Source organism: Scyliorhinus torazame, chromosome 2 (genome assembly GCF_047496885.1).
Source record: "Scyliorhinus torazame isolate Kashiwa2021f chromosome 2, sScyTor2.1, whole genome shotgun sequence".
In the NCBI taxonomy this organism is placed as follows: domain Eukaryota; kingdom Metazoa; phylum Chordata; class Chondrichthyes; order Carcharhiniformes; family Scyliorhinidae; genus Scyliorhinus; species Scyliorhinus torazame.
This window is the reverse complement of record NC_092708.1, coordinates 213,634,363-213,659,161: the sequence shown is the minus strand read 5'-3', so window position 1 is coordinate 213,659,161 and position 24,799 is coordinate 213,634,363. Positions and strand designations below refer to the sequence as shown.

General features: G+C 47.8%; 1 protein-coding gene across 2 annotated transcripts in view; it reads left to right on the top strand.

Moving 5' to 3' along the window:
• LOC140395520 (uncharacterized) overlaps positions 1 to 24,799 on the top strand; it is a 1,079,902-nt gene that overhangs the window by 161,248 nt on the left and 893,855 nt on the right. The gene's annotated exons all lie outside the window — the stretch shown is intronic.

The following is a 24,799-nucleotide window of genomic DNA, read 5'->3' as shown; positions in this document are numbered from 1 at the left end:
TTTTTAAGAAAAAGATAGATGCCTTTCTAAAGAATAAAGGGATTCGGGGATATGGTGTATGGGCCGGAGACTGGAGCTGAGTCCACAAAGATCAGCCATGATCTCATTAAATGGCGGAGCAGACGCGAGGGGCCAGATGGCCTACTCCTGTTCCTAGTTCTTATGTTCTTATGACAGTAAAATCCAAAGCAAAGTGTTTTCTGAGCTGGAATTGGAAGCGTTAGACTCAGAAGAAGGTCTGGAGATTCGATTGAGTTATATGGAAAAGATTTATAAAAAAGATGACTTGCTAAGTGCAGATTTTGATAGGTTCCGGAAAATAGAGGATTTATCCATGGAAGACTATATAATGGAATTTGGCAGACTATATAAAAGGCTGCAGAAACACAACCTGGAATTTCCACAGTCTGTGTTGGCCTTTAAATTACTTGACTGTGCTAGAATGAGCAACATGGATAGGCTCCTGGTTTTGACAGGAGTTCAGTTTGCGGCTAGGGATACTTTATTCGATCAGGTGACAGAAGCTTTAAAAACGTTTCTGGGGAAACATTCGATTCCGATGGCTCTGATGACCCATATAGGTCAGTCTGCAATAAAGCAGAATATGGAAGATACACTACTTACAGGATGGCGAAATTGCACAGCTACAAACAGGTTCCAAGACTATAGAAGGAGATTGGGAACCGGAAATTATGAAGACAGAAACCCAGTTAGAACCTACAATAGGAAGATGAACCCCAGAAATGCCCGGGGTATGATAAATCAATGTTTTTGATGTGACTCTCAATACCATTATGCTTTCAACTGTCCAATACGTTATAATACAGTGTTTGAAGCTACACATGACACGGAAGAGTCAGAAGAGGAGCAAGATAGTGACCAGAAAGAAGGCATTGTCCTATTACCAAGCAGTTTTACACCGGTATTGAGGGTGTTGGTTGCAGAATCCTTCAATTGTGCTGTATTGGACAGTGGCTGCACATCTACTGTGTGTGGAATTGACTGGTTAAAATGTTACCTGGACTCCTTGAATGCTGAAAATCGTAACAAGGTTGAGGAATTTGAAAGTTCCACAAGTTTCAGGTTTGGGGATGATAATAGTCTGAAGTCACTGAAGTGAGTGGTGATCCCTTGCAATAGTGCTGGAGTGAATCATTTCATTATGTTTTTGAAAACTCACCACTATTCTTAGAAGTCCCCCTCTACCAAAAAGGGCCGACATTCTAAATGGTGATCAGGGATTCTCACTCCCCGACTCCGATGCAAGCTTCAGTGGGTGCTATTCAGGTCAAACTATGTTTTCAAGTTATCCCCCGGTATAACCCATACCTTCACCGAAGATTTCATCTACTTACCACTTAGTAGCATCGATCCTGGGTCCTGCATTGCTAAGTAAGTAAAGTAGACTTTGGAATAACCACTATTTCAGGTTAAGACCTTTAAGTTATTTTATTATTATATTTTTTTCTCTTTTAAAAAAAAATGCAATCACTGTCTTTACAGAAAAGTAAAAAGATCTTGCTTCTGGACCCTTCTGGTTGGTTGAAGGGACCTTCAGGCCCAACTTGACAATCAATCTTCTTTAAAGTCTGGTCTTCTTTAGATGTATCAGCTATTTTAGCTCGGCTGCTCTGCCCTGTCCATTTCCCATGGCGAGCTGACTATAATCTGTCTCTGCTTCTCCCCTCTCTCCCTCTGAGTTCTGCTTCTCGTTCTGGTTCTGAATCTGATAGTTCCTGCCCTGGTCTCGAGGTTTATATTTGCTTTCTAACAATTAAGTTTTTTGATGTTATTGTAAAGTAACTCTTATTTTCTTTGATTGTAAAAAGGAACTTTGATCTAAATAGTCTAATCCAACGAAGTATTCATTTTGACATGACTTCATCTCATAGATCTGATTACATTGTGTCCTTTGTGGTGTTCAAAATGCTTTGGTTTCAATAGGTGTTACTTTTAATTCCTGTCATTTCTATAGTTTAATTTTCCAATTGTGTCCTCAGCTCAATTTTGACTTTGATTTTGGCTTGATAGTAAGTTTCTCGTAGACTGATAAGTCTCCAGTTTTCTTTAATTTACCTGGTATTAGCAAATTTTCACACCTAGAACCTCATCCATTCTTTTCCAGATCCTTACTAAGTTAGTTACTTTCAATGAAGGTGTGAGCCATTGTTTTTGGCTTCATTCAAAATCCTGTTTGTCTTGTTTGCTAAGCCTGCTTGACCAATCTGCATTTTACAATCCTTCCCTGACAGCTGCTGTTAACCCTTTGTGGGATCTTTCCCTACATTCTCTCATATTTCTCTCAGACCAGATATTGCCAGACTTCCATGTTTCAAATGACACATCTTTCCATATTATCAATTACAACTAGCACGGACGTTGTATCAAGTGGGATACCTTTGCTTCTGAGCAGACCGTCGATGAAGAAAGCACACATGAAACTGGATATGGAACAGGATAAGGCAACAGTTTTTGGAAAGACGGAGGACTTACAATTTACACAATTGGGACACTATTGTATTCTATTACTGACAAATAATATTTCAAATACAGTTGTTAAGGATGTGTTAATGGCAGTTGAAAATGGGACTTTAGCTGATAAAAAGCTTGTTGTATTAAAACTGCACAGGCAATTTGCACATCCATCTCCTCGGAGGCTGAAAAATTTACTAAAGGATGCAGTGGTAAGGAATGAAGACTATTCTAAATTGATTGACCAGGTTAGTGATCGCTGTGAAGTTTGTAGGAAGTACAGAAGCACACCAGCACGACCGATAGTAACCCTACCTTTGGCCAGAGATTTTAACGACATTGTGGCCATGGACCTTAAGATCTGGGATAAAGCCAATAATATATATATTTTGCATTTTGTAGATTTAGCAACCAGATCTAGTCAATCAACGATTGTGCGAAGTAAAGAAAAGAGAGTAATTCTGGATCAAATCGTGGAAAAATGGATAGGGAGAGGAATGGGCCCACCGGCAAAATTCCTTAGGGACAATGGGGGAGAATTTGCTAATGATGAGTTTAGGGATATGTGTGAAAACGTGAATATCACAGCTATGAATACGGCTGCGGAAAACTCATTTAGTAATGATGTGTGTGAAAGAAACCATGCGGTAATTCAGCTTTAGCATGGGCGGTACATGCAAAGAATTCATTGCTGATGGTTGGGGGCTAGAGTCCCTATCAGTTAGTGTTTGGTAGAAATCCTAAAATTCCATCCGTTTTAGATGACCAGCCTCCAGCTTGGGAAGGCACTACAATTAGCCCTGCTTTTGCTGAGCATTTAAATGCATTACATAGCAGTAGAAAAGTATTTTGGAAGCAGAGGTCTCTGAAAGAATTCGCAGAGCTTTAAGACATAATGTACGGCCATCAAATACCGTTTTTCAGCAAGGAGACATAGTATACTATAAGAGAGACAATTTTAATGAATGGAAAGGCCCAGGGAAGATCATAGGCATAGATGGCAAAACAATTATTTTGCAACATGGCAATCAAACTGTTAGGGTACATTCATCAAGGATAATGGTTACAGATTACAAATTTTCAAATTTAGACAGAGCAGACAGACATGATGAGCAACCAGAGTCATCTGGTACGCAGGTGTTACAGAACTATGAGGACCAGTTAGCTGATATAGGCAGGGTTTCTGTAGACGAACACATCACCTCTGATGTATTGGAACAGGCCATTTCTCCGAAAGGACAACTGCCAAACGTTGGTACAAAAGTGACATACTTGCCTGAAGAGTCTAGTCAATGGAAGGATGCAACTGTTATTAGTAGAGCAGGGAAGGCCACTGGAAAGTATAAACATTGGTTGAATGTACAGCATTCAGGAGAGGGAGTCAAGACAATGGATTGGGAACACAAAGTTCCAAAATGGAGGGCACAGAAGTGCAGTGCCAGTTCAGATAGTACATCAGATAGTGAACAGGAAAAGGTTGAGAACTATTGAAAGGACACCCCACAGCAGAAGGGAAAGATCAAGCAGTAGCAGTACAGAACGAGATACCAGACGGGAGAGGGGACGTAGTTTTTTAAGATCTCGGAACATGAGTAAGACTATGAATACGAATCGGAGTAGAAGCCCACATGTACGTGACATTTTGGTGGCTTTCAATAAATTAGATGAAAAGGTTATCAAAGATGCCAAACAGCAAGAACTGCATAGTTGGAGTGAATTTGGGAAATACACGAAAGTGCCGGATAAGGGACAAAGAGCTCTATCCCACAGATGGATTTGAATGGAAAAGGTTCTTCCGGATGGAACTTATAAGGCAAAGCCAGGCTTGTGGCAAGGGGATTTGAAGAAAATCAGGATTTAAGGGTAGATTCACCAACGGCAGGAAAGGTTATTTTGAAGATCTTCTTGGCTCTATTCGCCACAAAGGCATGGGAATGCAAATCTATAGATATAAAAGCTGCTTTTTTGCAGCAGCAGCAGCTCCAGAGAAACAATTTTCTCCGTCCTCCTAAAGAGGCAGCTAACACAGAAGGGGTACTCTGGAAGTTGAACAAATGTGTATATGGATTAAATGATGCATCTAGAGTCTGATATTTTTCGGTAAGGTCAGTTTTGTTAAAGTTAGGCTGCTGCCAGTTGAAAGCAGATCCGGCAATGTTTTACTGGCACTATAAAGGAAATATTTCTGGCATCTTTATGATGCATGTCGATGATTTTTTGTGGCGTGGGACTAGTGATTTTGAAGCTATTGTAATCTCTGGTTTGAGGAAAGAATTCAGGGTTGGAAGTCAGGCATCCGGTGCATTTAAACATATTGGACTGGAAATCGGACAGACTAAGTTCGGGGCAACTTTACGTCAACAATCTTATTTGGAAAGCTTCAGCCCAATAGCAATTAGTCGTGGCCGGGTTTCCCAAAAAGACGCAATGGATTCAAAGATGGAAAAAGAGCAACTGCAAAGTTTAATTGGGCAACTGAATTGGTTAGGTAGACAGACTAGACCGGACGTGAGTTTTGATGTCTTAGAGTTGAGTACAAAAATGAATGATCCCAAAGTGGTAGACATAATAAGAGCAAATAAAGCGTTGGTCAAACTAAAAATGCAGGGAGTGTGTTTTGAGGTTCCCGGTTTTTAGGTGACCTTCGGCACTTGAAACTCATAGTTTATAGTGATGTGTCCTATGCAAATTTATGTGATGGGGTTTCAAGCGCAGGAGGTTTTATAATTTTCCTTTTGGGGAACAATGGTAAATGTTGCCCTCTTGTGTGGGAAACAAAGAAAACAAGGAGAGTGGGCAAAAGCACTTTGGCTGCTGAGACGTTAAGCCTTACAGAGGCGGTGAATATGGCCTTTTATATATCTCAGATATTGACAGAAATTTTGGGGTTCGGAGATTTGGGTAATATACCTAGTGACTGTCACATTGACAATAAATCCCTGTGGGAAAATGTGCACTCTACAAAAAGTGTCAATGAGAAAAAGTTAAGGATAGACTTTGCAAGTTTGAAGCAGATGTTGGACATAGGGGAGATAGCAAAAATTAAATGGGTCGACAGCAGCTATCAATTGCCAGACTGTTTTACAAAAAGAGGGGCTAGTTCACAGAAACTTTTGGATATTGTTAATGAAGGGCGCCAGTTTCTGTGACTGTTATTTTTTTCTTCGAAAGAAAAATGAAAAAAAAGAGAAGGGGGAAATTGCGTGTATGTTTTTGAGTTTCTTGTCATTTTGTTTTCAACTAATTAATTTTTTTTCTCCAAGGAAGGGGAGACTGTTAAGTAATATGTTAAGAGTCATTCTAATTTGTTGTCTCATTTATGTTAAGGATCAAATAATTGACACTGATATGTAAAGAGGCTTCAGGTGGCCTTTGTGTCAGATGATGTGAAGATAAGAGTTTTGTGCAGAGTCTGTGAAAGTGAAATAAAGGTGTTTGTAAAAAGGAGCAGAACCTTTGACTCTTTATACAACAGCAGCTAAACGTCTAACAATCAATACCACCAAACTTGTGCCCTTACATGATGCCGCCTCCACCCCTCCCACACCGACCCCTCTCCAACTACCCACTTCCTAATCATGGCTATATTCGCTGCCCAGTAGTAGTTCCTAAAGTTCGGCAGTGCCAGCCCTCCCTCCTCTCGTCTCCACTCCAGGAACACTTTCTTTACCCGCGAAGTTATACCAGCACACACAAATTCAGAGATCACCCTGTTCACCCGCTTAAAAAAGGCCTTTGGAATAAAAATAGGAAGATACTGAAAAACAAACAAAAATCTTGGGAGAACCGTCATCTTTGTGGACTGTACCCTCCCCGCCAGTGACAACGGGAGCATTTCCCACCTCCGGAAGTCCTCCTTCATTTGTTCCATTAATCGGCCCAATTTAATTTATGTTGCTGCTCCCATCTCCTTGATACCTGAATACCCAGGTAACAAAAACTACCTCCCACCACCTCAAACGGCAACTCCTCCAGCCTCCTTTCCTGTCTCTCGCTTGGATCACACAAACCTCACTTTTACTCATATTCAATTTGTACCCCGAGAACCGGCCAAATTCCCCTAAGATCTGCATAATCTCCCCCATTCCCCCTAATGGGTCAGAAATATATAGGAGTAGGTCGTCTGCATATAGCGAGACCCTGTGTTCCACCGCCCCCTGGACTAGCCCCTTCCAGTCCTTTGACGCTCTCAGCGCCATCGCCAATGGCTCAATAGCCAAGGCAAACAACAGCGGGGACAGGGGACATCCTTGCCTCGTCCCCCGGTGCAATCTAAAATAGTCCGAGCTCACCCAGTTCATCCGCACGCCCGCCATCGGTGCATGGTACAGCAACCAAACCCAGTCAATGAAGCCCTGCCCAAACCCGAACCGTCCCTGGACCTCCCACAAATAATTCCATTCCACCCGGTCGTAGGCCTTCTCTGCATCCATCGTGACCACCACCTCCGCCTTCCTCCCCTTGGAGGGCATCATGATCACATTCAGTAGTCTTCTAACATTGGACGTTAACTGCCTACCCTAAACAAACCCCGTCTGGTCTTCCCCTATCACCCCAGGGACACAGTCCTCTATCCTCGAGGCCAGGATTTTGGCCAGCAATTTGGCAACAACATTTAAAAGGGAGATTGGTCTGTATGACCCACATTACTCTGGGTCTTTTTCCCACTTCAATATCAATGAAATTGAGGCCTGTGACATTGTTGGGGGAAGAACACCCCGCTCCCTAGCTTCATTAAAATGCCATCACCAGCAGAGGGCCTAGCATCCCAGAGAACTTCTTGTGAAATTCCACAGGGTAGCCATCCGGTCCCGGGGCCTTGCCCGACTGTATGACCTCCAATCCCTCAAATATATTTCTACAATCCCGATCGGGGCTCACAGCCCCTCCACCAACCCTTCCTCCACCTTCAAAATTTCAACCTTTCAAAGAACTGCCTTCAGCGCTTCCCACACCGTTGCTGCTGAAACTATCCCCGTATCATTTATCTCCAAATAATCCTGGATGGCCTCCCCCACCCCTCCACACACCCCCTCATCTGCTAACAGTCATACATCCAGTCTCCATTGCGGGCGCTGACCCCCCTCCTTGCTCACTCGTAAGTCCACCTAGTATGAGGTATGATCCTACACAACAATCAGCGAATACTCGGGATCCACCACCCCACCAGCAAAGTCTTGTTCAAAACAAGAAAAATCAATCCGGGAGTACACTTTATGAACCTGGGAGAAAAAAAGAAAACTCCTTCACTCTTGGCCGCCCAAACCTCCACAGATCTACCCTCCCCTTAAACCTTTTTAACTCCTTCGCCGTGGGTGGCACCCTCCCTGTCCTTGAACTCGACCGATCTAACCTCGGTTCAATTACCATATTAAAGTCCCCACCCACGATCAACCTATGTGAGTCCAGGTCCGGGATCTTCCCCAACACCCGCCTTATAAACTCAGCATCATCCCAATTTTGTGCGTAAATATTTACTAAGACCACTGGCATCCCCTCCAACTTCCCACTCACCATAACAGACCTACCCCCCAAATCCGCCACTATGCTCTTTATCTCAAATGAAACCCGCTCATTAATCAAGATCGCAGCCCCCCTAGTTTTAGAATCTAGCCCCGAATGAAATACCTGCCCTACCCAACCCTCCCTCAGCCTAGTCTGATCCACCACCCTCAGGTATGTCTCTTGTAACATTGCCAAGTCCGCCTTCAGCCTCTTCAGATGCGCGAACACGCGAGCCCTCTTGACCGGCCCATTCAGCCCTCTCACGTTCCATGTGTTCTCACGGGAGGGCACCCCGCCCCTCCCTGCCGATCAACCATCACCCTTCTTAGGCCAGCCTCCGGCACGTGTCCCGTGCATCCTCAGGCCCGCCCTTGGGTGTCCACCATCATCAACCTCCCATTTGTTTCCAAGCGCCTGTCCCTCCCCTGTAAGCAGAACAGTTCTCCTCCTCTCCCCTCACTAACAATACAATAATCTCAATCCCCCATAACGAACAAGTCACCTACTCGTCCCCCACTGCGCTTCCGTGAGCTAGCCCGCCCAGCTACCCTGGCAGCCCCCGCCAATGGCACCAACCATTCTACCCCCCGCTCGAACATACATATGCAAATTACAGTCCCCAACAAACATAAAGAAGGAAATTCCACCCACCATCCCCCAATTAGAACAGAGTTAACCCACATGCAACTCTGAGCCATGGCCAAAACTTGGTACAAAACCAATACATACAAAACCAAAAAAATAAATTAAATTAAGCAGCATGAGTACAGAATTACCCGTCCCCAAGTTCAGTGTCCTCCCTCACTTGCATGTTCCCTGTCTTTCACAAAGTTCATCACCTCCTCCTCCGATGCGAAATAGAGTTCTTGACATTCATAGGTGACCCACAAACGAGCTGGGGACAGCAGGCCAAACTTCACCCCCTTCCTAGAGAGGGCCAATTTTACTTTGTTGAAGCTCTCCCTTCTCTTAGCCAGTTCCGCACCCAAGTCCTGGTAAATGCGCAGCTCGTTGCCTTCCCATTTGCAGCTCCTCGTCTGCCTGGCCTACCTCAAGATCTGCTCCTTGTCCAGGAACCAGTGTTCTGAGCTCCCTGTCCACCTCCAAGGGCCGGGTAAACGGACCTTCTCCCATCAGCTTCTCGAGCATACGCACCACATATGCCCCTGCGTCCGATCCCTCAATACCCTCTGGGAGACCAACGATCCTCAGGTTCTGCCTGCGCGACCTGTTCTCCAAATCCTCCTCCTTCTCCTGCAGCCTTTTCTGGTGCTCCCTCAGGTTAACTGGTCCTCGTGCTCAGGCACCGCCTCTTCCGCCTTCTTGATTGCCTGTCCCTGGGCTTCCATTCTTTGCTCCACCAGGTCAATCCCTGTCTTAATCGGGTCCAGATACTCTTGCCATTGCTTGGCAAAGCTCTCCTGAAGGAAGTTCACCAGCTGCTCCGTTGACCACTGGGCCGTCAATCCCAGTCCCTGAGCCTCCGCCATGCTTTCCTGTGCCGTTGACCCCACTCCCTTCTTTGTCGAACAATCTCTTCTTTTCAGATCACTTCTGGTTGACAACTCCATAAACTGGTGGGGAATTCTTCCTCTCTTCTTCACCAGCCTCCAATTTACCACTCAAATCCCCCATAAGTCGGGGAAAAAAGTCTCAAAACTCCACCATGAACAGGAGCTACCAAATAATCAACCTCTCACTCCATGGCCGCCACCGGAAGTGGCTAGGGACTTTTCACAGTAACTTCATTGCAGTGTTAATGTAAGCCTACATGTGACAATAAAGATTATTATTATCTTAAAGGTTGTGATTATTATGCATGGACTTCCTTGTAGCGGGTCTCCGTGTCGGTCTGTGGCCTCCGGATAGGCGTCATCAAGCCAGGACCGCAGTGGATAACCCCTGTCATCCAAGAGCCAACCCCCAGCCTGGGGATGCATCTCGAACATGTCACGAATCGTCTAGTGTGCACGGATGAAGACATTGCGCACACTACCCGGGTATTGGGCGCAGAGGTGAATGATGCACAGCGGATGTTCACAAATCAGCTGCACATTCATCATGTGGAACCCCTTTCGGGTGGTGTAGAGTGGCCTGTCATCTGCAGGTGCATCCCGTCGATCACCCGGGGCAAGTTGGCGATAGTGGTGAACCCTGCTGCCCAGGCATCCTGATGGGCTCAGTCCACATTGAAGTGGATGTAGTAAGCCACCTGGGCAGATAGGGCCTCCGTGACGGCAGGTATGCACCTGTGCACCGAGGTCTGTGAGATCCCGCACAGGTCCCACATGGCGTCTGGAAGGACCCTGTCGCATAAGGTTCAGGGCGACCGTCATCTTGATGGCCACCGGGAGCGGGTGTCCTCTCCCATACCCCCGCGATGCCAGGTGTACCATCATCTGGCAGATATATCGCACTGTCTCTCTGCTCAGCTGGAGTCTTCGACGGCATGCTCGGTCTGGCAGGTCTTCGAATGACAGGCAGTGCCGGGAGACACGAGGCCTCATGTGGTGCCTCCTTGGCACCTCCTCCTCCTCGGACAGCCGGCTCTCCAACCTGGGCGGCTGCCCTGTCCCTCTGCGGCACACTCTGCTGCTGCACGCTCTGCTGCTGCCTGCTCTGCTGCTGCATGCTCTGCTGCTGCAGCATCTTCCTCCTCGAGCAGCACCCGCTCTTACAGCCGCAGGGCATCCCCCAGACTGTGGTGAGTAGTAGGAAGGCTGGTTGAATTCCAATATCCATTGTCTGCAGGGGGTGAAAGGCCGACATGTTAGCATGGTGTGTACCCAGCCAGGTTCACTTCGCTACATGGTGACACCAGTTGGCACTGTGGGCTCTGCCCCACACCACTGGTACCATCGGTGGCACCTCTGGTCCTGGCGCCCATCCCTGATGCCAGGCGTACCATTTGCTGGCACTGCCCTCACCAGGGGTATGCACTGCAGCCCCTGTAGTGGTTATTGAGGGTGTTGCCCTGGATGGGCCACCAGTGGGTGGGGTCGGTTGGGGGTAGGGTGTGGTGGGGGCTGGGGGCTGGGGGGATGGCGGAGGGTGGGGTGTGGGGGTGGGGGCATGCATACGACTGGTGTCACTCTGCAGAACCAGGGGCCAAGTTGAGTGGTCAATGGGTGCGCTGCATGATGGCCATGGTAATGGCAGTCTGTGCCTAGACACCTCCCCAGTCTCGTGGGGGGTCACCCAGGCGACTCTGCATATTCCCCCATCACTCCTCCTCCTTCGGCCCTGGCATGGCCACCTCCCACCCCAACAGCCCGCAGTCGCTCCTCTCCATGTCTTACCTTCTCTCTCTCCCTCATCAGCCACAATGTCACTTTCATGATTTTTGAAAGCACAAGTGAACTGCACCATCAGGAACGCAGCCCATCAGAGAAGGAGAATCGTGGAGGCCCTGGAGAATACTGGGTCGAGCCCACTAATGATATGCAAATTGCGTTTACTGTACATGCATTCCAGAATACATTGGCGCCACTGTCGAGGTGATGGACAATCGAGATTTGGAGTCAAGCCGGCGCCAGCCGCCGGAACCTATTCTCCACCCAATCATGTTTCGTGATTTTGGCGTCGGTAAACGGAGAATCCCACCTTAAGAAGTTTGATGTACCCGTTTAAAATACTTTGATCCCACTGTAACTGTGATTCCCAATTCTGATTAGTAATTCTGATGAATAAAGGACCTGGAAACAGTCAAAGCTGGCGCTGCTATATAATATAGTTGGGAAGGATTCCTGTGTAACCAGTTGAGAGTCCCAGTCCCGGGGCTGGATTCTCCAATCCTGCGGCTATGTCCGCAGGATCCGTCTGGTCTTACGACCAGAAAGTTGGCGCTGCCCCCACAGCGATCCTCCATCCAGTGGGGGCTAGCAGCTGCGCAGCATAAAGCCCCCGGCTTTACCTGCGGATACGGCTGCAGAATGGCTGGGTCCGTGGCCGCACATGCGCACGGCGGCGGACTGCGGCGCCGTACAACATGGTGCTGGATGCGCGCAGACCCGGCCTGCCAAAAACATCCCCCCGTGCAACCTCACTCGCCACCCCCGAACCAACCCCCACCAGTCCCCTCACCCTCCGCCGAAGCTCCCCCTCGACTGTGGCGGTGCTGGACATAGTCCGCAGCCGCCACGCGAGGTCCCCGAAAGTTGTGAGGACACACGCCCCATGCCTCGAGTATGCCGCTTTTGAGGGGGCGAAGCATCGGAAAAACTGCACTGCCCCCGATTCCAGTGTTAAATTGGATTCTCCGGCCAATTGCTGAATGCGATTTCGACGTTGGCGATCGGAGAATCCAGCCCCCTTTCTCAAAAATCTTTTGAAGGGAAGTCCTTGTTCAGAGATTTTGAAATTGCAATTTTTCATTGCTGTCGGTAAAATTAAAAAAACATTTAATAAACAAGTGTAAGTTCCAGACACTTGAGCATGCAACCGAGGCTGCAACTCCAGTGTAGCACTGAGGGAGTGCTGTTCTTTGGAGGTGCTATCTTGACTGTCAATGTTTCCGATATCATAACAATGATTATTCTTCAAAAGTACCTAATTGGTTAAATGTGTTTTGTGATGCCTGTGAGGTCATGAAAAGCGCTATGTAAATGCACATTCTTATATTTCCTTATCATAATGATTTGATCAATTGTATATCCATCAGATTGGACAGATTTTGCCTCCATCATAACAGTTTGGGAAAGGGGGGCATAACCTTGACAGCATAAGGAGTAGGCATTGTAGCTTGGGCAAGAATATGATAGTTGGTCTCATCATGGTCATTTTCCCTCTTTTGTGATGACAATCCACCGGATCTCAAACAGGATGGCAGAGGCATATCCAGCTTAACCTCTCAGTACTATGCAGATCAAGTAAGTAAAACACAATTCGCTCACGTCTGTGGCCAAATTTTCAGAACGTATATCTCAATGTATGGAAAGCTAAAAACTGATTTGATGGAAAATAAAACTTTCAAAAGCAACCTATTGTCATGATAGACACCAGTATATCATGGTGCAGATACACACACACTGATGGACACACAGCAAGACCAATCAACACACACAACACCGCAGCCAATCACCAGTTAGAGCACACTCACTATAAAGACAGGAGGCATCAGAGTTCAAGCTCATTCGGGATGCAGCCTCCTACAAGGACAGAGCTTACAGCTTACAGCACAGATCCTCACCATGTGCTGAGTGCATAGACTGGTTCAGACAGGTATAGGTCTTTAGTTTAATCTAACATCGTGTTAACCCACAGCGAAAGTATTTTCAACAGTTTCTAACTTAATAAAATAGTGTTGCACTATTTTAAGTGTTGGTGGGATGTATGTGTTCCACGGATCCAAAACACCCAATGCATCACCTATAGGCTTAGTTCTGCAGGGACAATACACTTTGAACAAATGCTTGGAACTCTGCAAATACCTAAATCAACCCTGATCAGCAAAGCTTTCAGAGCTTTCTATGTTAACAAAAGCACCATGCAGTTACATAGCACATTTAATGTAGTAAAACTTCCCAAGGCTCTTCACTGGAGGGTAAATCGGACAAAAATTTGACACCAACTCAAATCAATGTGCTGTCACTAGAGGAATTGAAAATGTAGACACTTGACTCTTGGTAAGACAGCACTTTAGAAGATGACAGTCTACAAAATTATCTGAATCTTTAAAAAAATGTCAGATGGGTCAGTTTCCACACATTTTCTTATACATGCAGCAACAAAAACTTAGATTTCTGTCAATTCCTCAAAGTGACCAGGCAGCGACACCCGACACTGGGTCTGCCTGTTTAAAAATGATGGGCAGCTACCCTATGCACAATAATGATATCCTTTGATTAGTGCATGCACAATTGGATTACTTTTAATCAATCTCAAATAGAGTGCAGGTTCACTGATTTTGAATGGGTGGAATTAACTTGAAGTCAATATGCATATCATGTGATAGGTTATACAGCAGCCGTAAATTATAATGATATCATTTATCGGGCCTTGCAATGCGTTATGATTGCAAATTATTAATAGGTATTGTGGTCATTAATCTGCTTATATTAAATTCTCACAACATTACTTTCAATGTCATTTAACATTACCTTGTGAAGAAGCTATCACAATTTTCCTTTTTATATATGTTGCTTTAGAGGCAGTGTGAGCAGGTGGAAAACTGGGCAGGATTCCAGAAATCTTCCATGTACTGTATTCTCTATCAGAAGTGACACAGATGCTAGAAGGCTAGTGTTTCCTGGAATTGTACACAGTACCACTGTTATAATTCTGTTCATTTGGGAAAGAAAGTGCTTAATGAAACAGGGAGCTGGATTTTTACCAATCCTTTGAAGATGGGTTGGAGGCAGTACGGTTGGTAAAATAGCCTGGTTAGGTGGCTGCTGATGTGCCTGTCATCTTCCCAACACCATGCCATCAAGCCAGTGGTGGGAAGGATTGCAGACAGCCTACCTGCTTAGAGCCCAATTGATCTATTTAAGTGTCCATTATAGGGCTTCTTTCTAGCTCCGCTGACGTTTAACCAAAGTTGGATGAGTCTTCTATCATGTGAGAAGACTGCGGGGTAAACTCCAAACCGGCTTTTTGGTGAAGTGGGGGCGGGGGGGGGGGGGGCGGTTGGGCCTTCCTTTTCAAGCACATTTGGGCCAACAGAGGGACACCCCAGTGGCAATGTCTGCCCCTGTGGCAACACACCTACAGTGACTCCATACTCAGCTTACCTGGTGAGGATGGCGAATGACCATTGAAGGGTCCTCTTTCTCCAGGTGCAGTCACAGCAGTGACCACTGCTTCTGGGGAACTGCTGAGTTGCTGGCTTTCCAATTGATTGTCACCTCTTATACTAATAATAATCTTTATTGTCACAAGTAGGCATACATTAACACTGCAATGAAGTTACTGTGAAAAGCCCCAAGTTGCCACATTCCGGCGCCTGTTCGGGTACACAGAGGGAGAATTCAGAATGTCCAATTCACCTAACAGCACGTCTTTCAGGAGCACCGAAGGAAACCCATGCAGACACGGGGAGAACATGCAGACTCCACACAGACAGTGACCCAAGCCAGGAATCGAACCTCGGACCCTGGAGCTGTGAAGCAACAGTGCTACCCACTGTGCTACTGTACCTTGGGATGTGTAGCTGTCCTTAATTGAAATTAATAAGAATTAATTGGCTACTGCTGATTAGATGTGGCCCTTTGTCCCACTGATCGCCAAAGCAAGTTTGCCACACCCCACTCTTCCTCCTTGCTTTTGGTCCTGTGGCAGGACTTGTTGGAACTAATTTTCCAAATGTTTGATAAATAGCAGCACGGTAGCATCATAGATTATCATAGAATTTACAGTGCAGAAGGAGGCCATTCGGCCCATCGAGTCTGCACCGGCTCTTGGAAAGAGCACCCTACCCAAGGTCAACACCGCCACCCTATCCCCATAACCCAGTAACCCCACCCAACACTAAGGGCAATTTTGGACACTAAGGGCAATTTATCATGGCCAATCCACCTAACCCGCACATCTTTGGACTGTGGGAGGAAACCGGAGCACCCGGAGGAAACCCACGCACACACAGGGAGGATGTGCAGACTCCGCACAGACAGTGACCCAAGCCAGAATCGAACCTGGGACCCTGGAGCTGTGAAGCAATTGTGCTATCCACAAGGCTACCGTGCTGCCCTAGTGGCCGTAGTGCCCTAGCATAGTGGTTAGCACAGTTGCTTCACAGCTCCAGGGTCCCAGGTTCGATTCCCGGCAGGGTCACTGTCTGTGCGGAGTCTGCACGTTCTCCCCGTGTCTGCGTGGGTTTCCTCCGGATGCACCGGTTTCCTTCCACAGTCCAAAGATGTGCGGGTTAGGTGGATTGGCCATGCTAAATTACCCTTAGTGTCCAATAAAGGTTAGGAGGGGTTATTGGGTTACAGGGATAGGGTGGAAGTGAGGGCTTATGTGGGTCGGTGCAGACTTGATGAGCCGAATGGCCTCCTTCTGCACTGTATGTTCTATGTAAATATGGAGCATTATCCACTGAGAAAGCACATAGGAAAATGGCAGGCACTCTACCAATCTTTCTTTTTATACATTATTTTTACAAACATCGAATTATGGAGAGCATACAAAGATTTCTTGATATGAATTGCTGGGCAAGTCTTTGGCCAATAGCACACATTCATCAAATTGGCCTTTTTTAATAATAAAAACAGATTAAGGAAAAACTGAAAAAAGTCCTTGTGCAGTATTGCCATTTTCAGGACACTATCGAGAGCAAGAAATGATTACGAAACCACTTGAAAATCACATAGCACAACTTACACATTTTTACTTTACAGAATGACGGTGAAAGAAGTTCAAGGGTAAACCTTTTTTTAAACTGAAAGCAATCTCAGGAGACAAGTAGCTGTATTTAGTACTAAAATTCATAAAAAAACATAAAGGTTCAGTGTGGGATTGTCCTTAAGTAGCGGTCACAGAGATTGTCAGTGACCATATAATTCAAGATGTAACAGGATTTGACACAGTAAATTTTTGAAAACAGGCTATTTGCTGCTGTCTGTCGAGTATAAATCATCTTCTGCTTGATATGTGTGATCTTTATAAAGGTGTTTATTGAAGAATGGGAAGCTACGAATCAATACGCTGTTAGTGGCCTTCATAAAAGGAAAGACAAATTAAATGTCACAGCTCACGCATAGGCAGGTTTTCAAGATTTGACAGAGGATCAAGGCTAATATGAAACTTTACGCACACTTTTTACACAAAGTTTTGATCATTTCATGCTTTTATGCACATGTATGTTTTAATAGTCTTGTGATTTTCTACTTCAAGTAACTGAACCTACTTTAAACTAGAAATGACTTAATGCTTTGTATAACTTTCCTCTGTCTGCTATTGTAGCAGGGTATTAATCCCTTCTTGATAAACGGGTTAACAACCAAGTTAAAATAAAAAGCATTGGTCCCTTTACATCATCAACAATCATTTCTGGGTTTCTGCATTCTTAAGCAGTCAAATCTGTTTCTCACAGGAATCTGCTTTTCAGATACTCAGAAAACTATCAGCTTATTTACTTCCATTGCCATTCCCCATATAGCCATTCCTATTTAATGATAATAATAATCTTTATTAGTGTCACAAGTAAGCTTACATTAACACTGCAATGAAGTTACTATGAAAATCTCCTTTAGTAACTGTACCATGATTTGTCCTGGCCTGTTGATTGGGATTCCACTGTTTTTCACTTTGATGTCGGTGACTAACCAAGCATTACCCTTCAAATGAGCTGTTGGATTAAGACAGTCTATGAGCAATAGGGCTGAAGAAAACATGAGATGGTAATTACTCCCGTCTACTTTGGGTTATTTACTGTGTTCATGTTGTATCGGAAAGCAGGTAACATATTGGTCAAAGTCGCAGCTCATTACCTCTCAAAGACTCCAGTCTCATTCCTGTGGTAAGACTTGAGGTGGAAATTTCCACTTCTCTCCGCGACGGGTTGATGCACTATCAATTACCACAAAGACGAGAGTACTGGAATAATCGAGGCTTCATTGAGCAAAGATGTTGTGCCTACTGTAGCTGGAACCAGAATGGCTGCAGCACCGGCGAGCACACACATTTATACGCCGCCAACTGGGTGGAGCCAGCAGGCAGGGATTTACCCATGTACCTCTACTCATGTAATACAACTAGTGGTGACTACCACATTCACCCCCTGTTAAAAAAAGAGTCCGGCGGGGGTGGTGGAAAACATTACAAGTTAAGTCTGTCGGGGGCCTTGACCCTGCTCTGCGATCTCCTCAGTCCTGGTGGTGATGTGGGCGCCGACTTGGTCACCTGCGACTCCGGGAGCGTGTTGTCCTCGTCTTCGTCACCCCTGAGTGGAACCAGTGGGAGGACGGATCCTACTGGGGCCAGGACTGCGGTGAGGTTTGCTGGAGGGAGAGTGAGTGGCGCAGGGATGAATGAGGCAACCGGGAGGGGGGGGGGGGGGGGGGGGAAGGGAGGGCGGTGTCAGGTCATGGGTGGGGATCCAACAGGTGCCAGGTCCCGGAGGGAGACTGTGTCCTGGCACCCGTCGGGGTGTGCCACGTAGGCGTACTGCGGGTTTGGATGTGGGAGGTGAACTTTTTCGATCAAGGGGTCCGACTTACGGGTCCGCACATGCTTCCGAAGGAGGACGGGTCCAGGAACTGTCAGCCATGTTGGGAGTGAGACCCCGGAGGTGGACTTCCTGGGGAAGGCAAACACACGTTCGTCAGGGGTCTCGTTGGTCGTGGTGCAGAGGAGCGATTGGATGGAGTGGAGCGCGTCGGGGAGGACCTCCTGCCATCGGGAGACCGGGAGATTTTTAGACCGCATGGCCAGCAGGATGGCCTTCCAGACCTTCCCGTTCTCCCTCTCCACCTGCCCGTTTCCCCGGGGGTTGTAGCTGGTTGTCCTGCTCGAGGCAATGCCCTTGCTGAGCAGGAACTGATGCTGCTCATCGCTCATAAAAAAGGATCCTCGATCGCTGTGGATGTAGGTGGGGAAACCGAACAGAGTGAAGATGTTGTGCAGGGCTTTAATGACCATGGCAGAAGTCATATCGGGGCATGGGATGGCGAAAGGGAACCGGAAGTACTCATCAATCACGTTCAGAAAGTTTGTGTTGCGGTCGGTGGAGGGGCGGGGCCCTTTGAAGTCCATGCTGAGATGCTCAAAGGGGCGGGAGGCCTTCACTAGGTGCGCTCAATCTGGCCGGTAGAAGTGCGGCTTGCACTCTGCGCAGACCTGGCAATCTCTGGTGATGGTCCTGACCTCCTCAATGGAGTAGGGCAGATTGCGGGCCTTGATGAAATGAAAGAACTGGGTGACCCCCAGGTGGCAGAGGTCACAGTGGAGAGCCCGGAGTCGGTCCACTTGTGCGCTGGCACATGTACCATGGGATAGGGCATCAGGGAGCTCATTGAGCTTCCCTGGGCGATACAAGATCTCATAGTTATAGGTGGAGAGCTTGAGCCTCCACCTCAAGATCTTGTCATTTTTGATCTTGCCCCGCTGTGTATTATTAAACATAAAGGCAATCGACCGTTGGTCAGTGAGGAGAGTGAATCTCCTGCCGACCAGGTAATGCCTCCAATGTCGCACAGCTTCCACAATGGCTTGGGCCACCTTTTTGACAGAGGAGTGCCGAATTTCGGAGGCATGGAGGGTGCGGGAAAAGAAGGCCACGGGCCTACCTGCCTGGGTGATGGTGGCGGCCAGAGCTACGTCCGATGCATCGCTCTCCACCTGGAAGGGGAGGAACTCGTCGACCGCGTGCATCGTGGGCTTGGTGATGTCTGCCTTGATACGGTTGAAGGCCTGGTGGGACTCAGCCGTCAGGGGAAAAACTGTGGGCTGAATGAGTGGGCGGGCCTTGTCCGCATAATTAGGGACCCACTGGGCATTGTGGGAGAAAAAACCCAGGCATCGTTTCTGGGCCTTGGGGCAGTGGGGGAGTGGGAGTTCCATGAGGGGGCGCATGCGGTCGGGGTCGGGCCCTAGGACTCCATTTTCCACGGCATAGCCATGGATGGCTAAGCGGTTGGTGCAGAACATGCATTTCTCCTTATTGTATGTGAGATTAAGGAATTTGGCGGTCTGGAGGAATTTTTGGAGGTTTGCGTCGTGGTCCTGCTGATCGTGGCCACAGATGGTGACGTTATCTAGGTACAGGAAGGTGGCACGCAGTCCGCACCGGTCAACCATTCGGTCCATCTCTCGCTGGAAGACCGAGACCCCATTAGTGACGCTGAAAGGAACACTAAGGAAGTGATAGAGGTGGCCAGCTGCTTCGAACGCAGTGTATTGGCGGTCCTCCGGTGGATGGGGAGCTGGTGGTAGGCGGACTTCAGGTCCACTGTGGAAAAGACTCGATACTGCGCAACCTGATTGACCATGTCAGATATGCGTGGGAGGGGGTACGCGTCGGGCTGCGTGTACAGATTGATGGTCTGACTGTAGTCAATGACCATCCTGTGCTTCTCCCCAGTCTTTACTACCACCACTTGAGCTCTCCAGGGGCTGTTGCTGGCCTCAATGACCCCTTCCCGCAGAAGCCGTTGGACCTCTGACCTGATGAATGTCCTGTCCTGGGCACTGTACCGTCTGCTCCTAGTGGTGACGGGCTTTCAATCTGGGGTGAGGTTCGCAAACAGGGAAGGTGGAACGACCTTAAGGGTCGTGAGACCGCATACAGTGAGGGGGGGGTAGGGGTCCACCGAATTTTAAGGTTGGGCTTTGGAGATGGTACTGAAAGTTCAGGCCGAGTAACAGGGCAGCGCAGAGGTGGGGGAGGACGTAGAGCCGGAAGTTGCTGAACTCTACGCCTTGGACGGTGAGGGTCACGATGCAGTACCCCTGGATTTCCACGGAATGGGATCCGGAGGCCAGGAAGATTTTCTGGGTGACGGGGTGTACTGGGAGGGAGCAGCGCCTTACCGTAGTGAGGTGGATGAAGCTCTCTGTGCTCCCTGAGTCAAAAAGCCAGGTCGTCACGTGCCCATCGATCTTCACCGTCGTCATCGCGGTCGCGAGGTTGCGGGGCCGGGACTGATCCAGGGTGATAGAGGCGAGCTGCGGCAGATGCTGGGAGGTCCCGGGCTGGTCAACGGTGGTGGAGGAAGTGGCAGGCGATGAACGGCCAGACAAGCAGGGGTCCTGAGACGCCGTCCAAAATAGTGGCGAAGATGGCGGCGCCCACATGGCGGGCAACATCAAAGATGGCGGTGCCCCCAGGCCGCACGTGGCTTGCGGTGAAGAAGGTTGCAGTGCCCATGGGCCGCACGTGGCTTGCGAAGGGGAAAATGGTGGCGCCCGTGGGTCGCACGTGGGGGGGTGTAGGAACGTCAGGCCTGGAAACAGCGGCGACCGACCAGGCCTGGCAAACAGAAACAAAGCGTCCCTGCTTCCCACAGCCATTGCAGGTCGTGCTCCACGCCGGGCAGCGCTGCCTGGGGTGTTTGTTTTTTGCCCGCAAAAGCAGCACTTGGGCCCCCCAGGGTTGGCTGGCTGCCGCGTGGCGCAGGCTTGCGGTGAGCTGGTGTCGGCAACTGGTGGGGCCCACAAGGGTGCCGCGTGGTCGAGGGCGTAGGACTGGATGTTACGGGAGGCCACTTCTAACAAATTAGCGAGCTGCCTAGTTCCTGCAAGATCAAGCATACCTCCTTCCAGTAGCCGCTGGAGGACGTACACAGACTTCATGCCCATAACGTAAGTGTCTTGAATTAAAAGTTCAGTGAGCTGGACTGCCGGAACTGCCTGGCAGTCACAGTTCCTACCTAGGATGTGCAGGGCACGCCAGAAATCGTCCAGAGACTCCCCGGGGAGTTGCTGTCTCGTGGCCAGGAGTGCCTGGCGTATACTTGGCTGACTGGTCGAATGCAATGTCCCTTCAGGAGCTCCTTCGCTTCGGAGTAAGTGGGTGCATCCCGGATGAGAGGAAAAATATCAGGGCTCACCCGTGAATAGAGGACTTGGAGCTTCTGCGGGTCCGAGGGTTCCTCAGCGGATGTTCAGAGGTAGCTTTCGAAGCAGGCTAGCCAGTGGTCAAAGGCGAACGTAGCATTGGCTGCTTGAGGGCTTAGCTGCAGGCGATCAGGCTTGATGCGGAGGTCCATCGTTTAAAAAAAAATCTTTGTTCAATAAATTGATGCACTATCAATTACCACAAAGATGAGAATAGTGGAATAATCGAGGCTTTATTGAGCAAAGATGTTCCTGTAGCTGGAACCAGAATGGCTGCAGCACCGGCGAGCACACACATTTATACGCCGCCTACTGGGCGGAGCCAGCAGGCAGGGATTTACCCATGTACCTCAACTATACGGGCAGTGCCGTAAGACATGTAATACAACTAGTGGTGACTACCACACGGGTGTCATGGTGTTTCCTGCAATACAACATTAGGAATGTCTTTAACATAGATTTAAATCTCATGCATACTCATTCAAACGGCTTCTCGCCAGAATCCTCACTCAATGCCGAATCAATAGGCCACAAAAACCGAAAATACTGGACAATCTCAGCAGGTCTGACAGCATCTGTGGAGAGAAAGAGAGCTAACGTTCTGAGTCTGGAAGACTTTGTCAAAGTCCAATAGGCCATACTGACATCTTTCATAATACCACATAAGCTGAGACAGGTTTGTTCACAGTGCAGGAAATCAGCAGAGGTACAAATGTAAGCCACTCATGCAAGATTAATACCGATAAGTGGCACTAATCGATCACCTTGTCTTAACCCTTTTGTCACAGCCTTGAAATTCCCCAGAGCAAGAAGGCAGTCAGGAGCTAATGGGCGACTTGACCTCCCACATATTCATAATAAAATTGTTCCACTCGCAGATACACCAATGAGAAGCAACAAGCTCTGCACTTCCTCCCCTCCCCCCAAAAAATAATCTCACCTTTTGACAAAACATCTAGTGCCACGAGTCTCATCTAAGAGGTAGGGGGAAGGATAATGTTGAAGCACGACATGATTTCGGGGCAATTATTTACCTGCACTATTACTCTTTATCCACCTTTGACTTGTTAGCCTTCATGGGAAGTAATAGGACGTGTGGAGTCTCCTGGTGACTCACATCTTTCTCTCATGTATGCTACAGAGAGAAGACCATCAGGAAGATAAATGCTGCATTGAATGCAACCACCATTCATGCATGCAGTCAGGAGAGAAGGTGGATAAGATGAAGATGGCAGCTCCAGGGGCATCAAAAATTCACCCTCAGGAGAAAATGCAGCAAGGCCTCATTTACCCACCGAGGTTGGGGTTCCCAGAAATGGGCCTTGCATGACCCAGGGTGTAAATGACACGTGTTTTTCCTGAAAATGAGTTCGAGACAATGTTGCCAATGCCTCTGCATGTCCAGGGCTTTAGTGGTTCACAGATGCCACCCACATTCTTCATGAACTGGCACCACGGGAACTGGGAGGACATCCATTACCAGTGGCTCTGAAAACCACTGCTGTCCTGAACTTTTATGCCACTGGTTCTTTCCAGAATTCAACTGAGGACCTCTGTGGGATTTCTCAGGCTTCCATGCATCAGTCCATCCATGAGATAACAGGTGTTCTCTTTTCCAAGGCCCACAATTACATGTGCTTCACGAGATATCAAGTAAGCCAGGATGCCAGAGCATTTGGCTTTGCAGCTATTACCAGCTTCCCACAAGTGCAAGGTGCCATCAATTGCACTCATGCGCTCGTACAATCTCCCTGGCAGCAAGCACTCCTCACATCAATAGGAAGGGCTTCTACTTGCTAAATGTGCAGCTGGTGCACAACCACAATGGGCAAATCCTCCTGGTTTGCATGAGGGTGCCATAAGTGGAGACAAGCGTTACCCGCAAATGAAGTGGCTGATGACATTTGTCTAGAGGCCAAAAACCATACTGGAGAGAAGGTACAACAATGCACATCCTGCCACCCGAATAATGGTGGAGCACACCATCGGCATTTTAAAAATATAATTCCAGTGCCTGGACAGATCTGGCATATCACTGAAGTACAGTCCCCAGAGGTCTCTCAGATCATTGTGGCTTACTGTGCACTTCACAACCTAGCGGTGTAAAGGAGGGGAGGAGCTGTTAGATGCCGGGATGGAAGAGCTGCAGGTCTCCTCTGATGAGGAGGACATTGAAGGGCATGAGGGAGATGAGGTTGAGGAAGCAAAGCTGCAGACGAAGAGCCCACAGCATGGGCCAGATAAGGCAAGCGTCCACATGTGGCCCCATTGCCACTAAATTTCAAATCAAGGATCATGAGCAGTACTGTTAACCTCTTGGATAAGTGCCCTCAATCATGGGCCCACATGAACACCAGTGTGTCTATCATCACCTTTCAACCATCCACTACACTCTGACCACAGTACTTACACGTGAGACTCACATTGTCCTGATCCTTTGAAGTATAGTTATACCTCAAGAGAAGATACCCTTCCTGAAATAGGGTGCCAACTGGACTACATTGTCCCAGGGACTAACGTTGGAAGCTTCCGGTATCTCTCATGCATCTCAGTCGCAATGGCAGCCTAAAAGAGGCAGCAACTGCTTTACTGTCCAGGCTGGACTCGTCACTTCATGCCTCCACTGTTACCAAACTCCTCCATGAGATCCAACAGCAACAAATGTGCAACACTTTTTGTGTCACATCGAGGATCCTACTAAATGGTATCAAGGCTGCCAAGATTGGAATGCAGGTTTCCAGAGAACCACTCACAGTTAGGGATGCTGACCAGAATTCATCCACACATTGTGATTGGTGTGAACCATCTGAGGTTGGCAAGTTTGTAAAAATTTCCTGCAGCACATTACAATACCTCCTCTTCAGCAGACAATCCACTGGCTCAGACGTCATGAAGCCCTCAAGGTTGCCTTCACTTGACAATAAAGAACACATGTCAGACTCACTACATTGTTGCTCCTATCCAATGGCTTCCCTCAGCGTACTTTCAATCCACCATATGCACTTCCAGAGCTCGCTCTAAGGCTCCATTGAGCATAATGTCTCACCATTTACAATCACCACCACTGACTTTGGCAAGTATTAAGGTCAGCCTACGCATGTACTGCATCCCTTTCAAGGATGTAGACTTAGCCTAGGCAGATTGAGGTGGCAGGATCTCATAATTAAAGGTGAGCCTTGCCACATGTGCCTTCGGACACACGTTTAGCATGCAGAAGCACACACAAGTTCTGAGAAGGGATTCATAGCTTGGAAACCCTACTGCATTACAGAGAGAACACAGAATTCCAATATTCCTTCTTTGTCTCTTTCAACATCTCTCCTTCTAC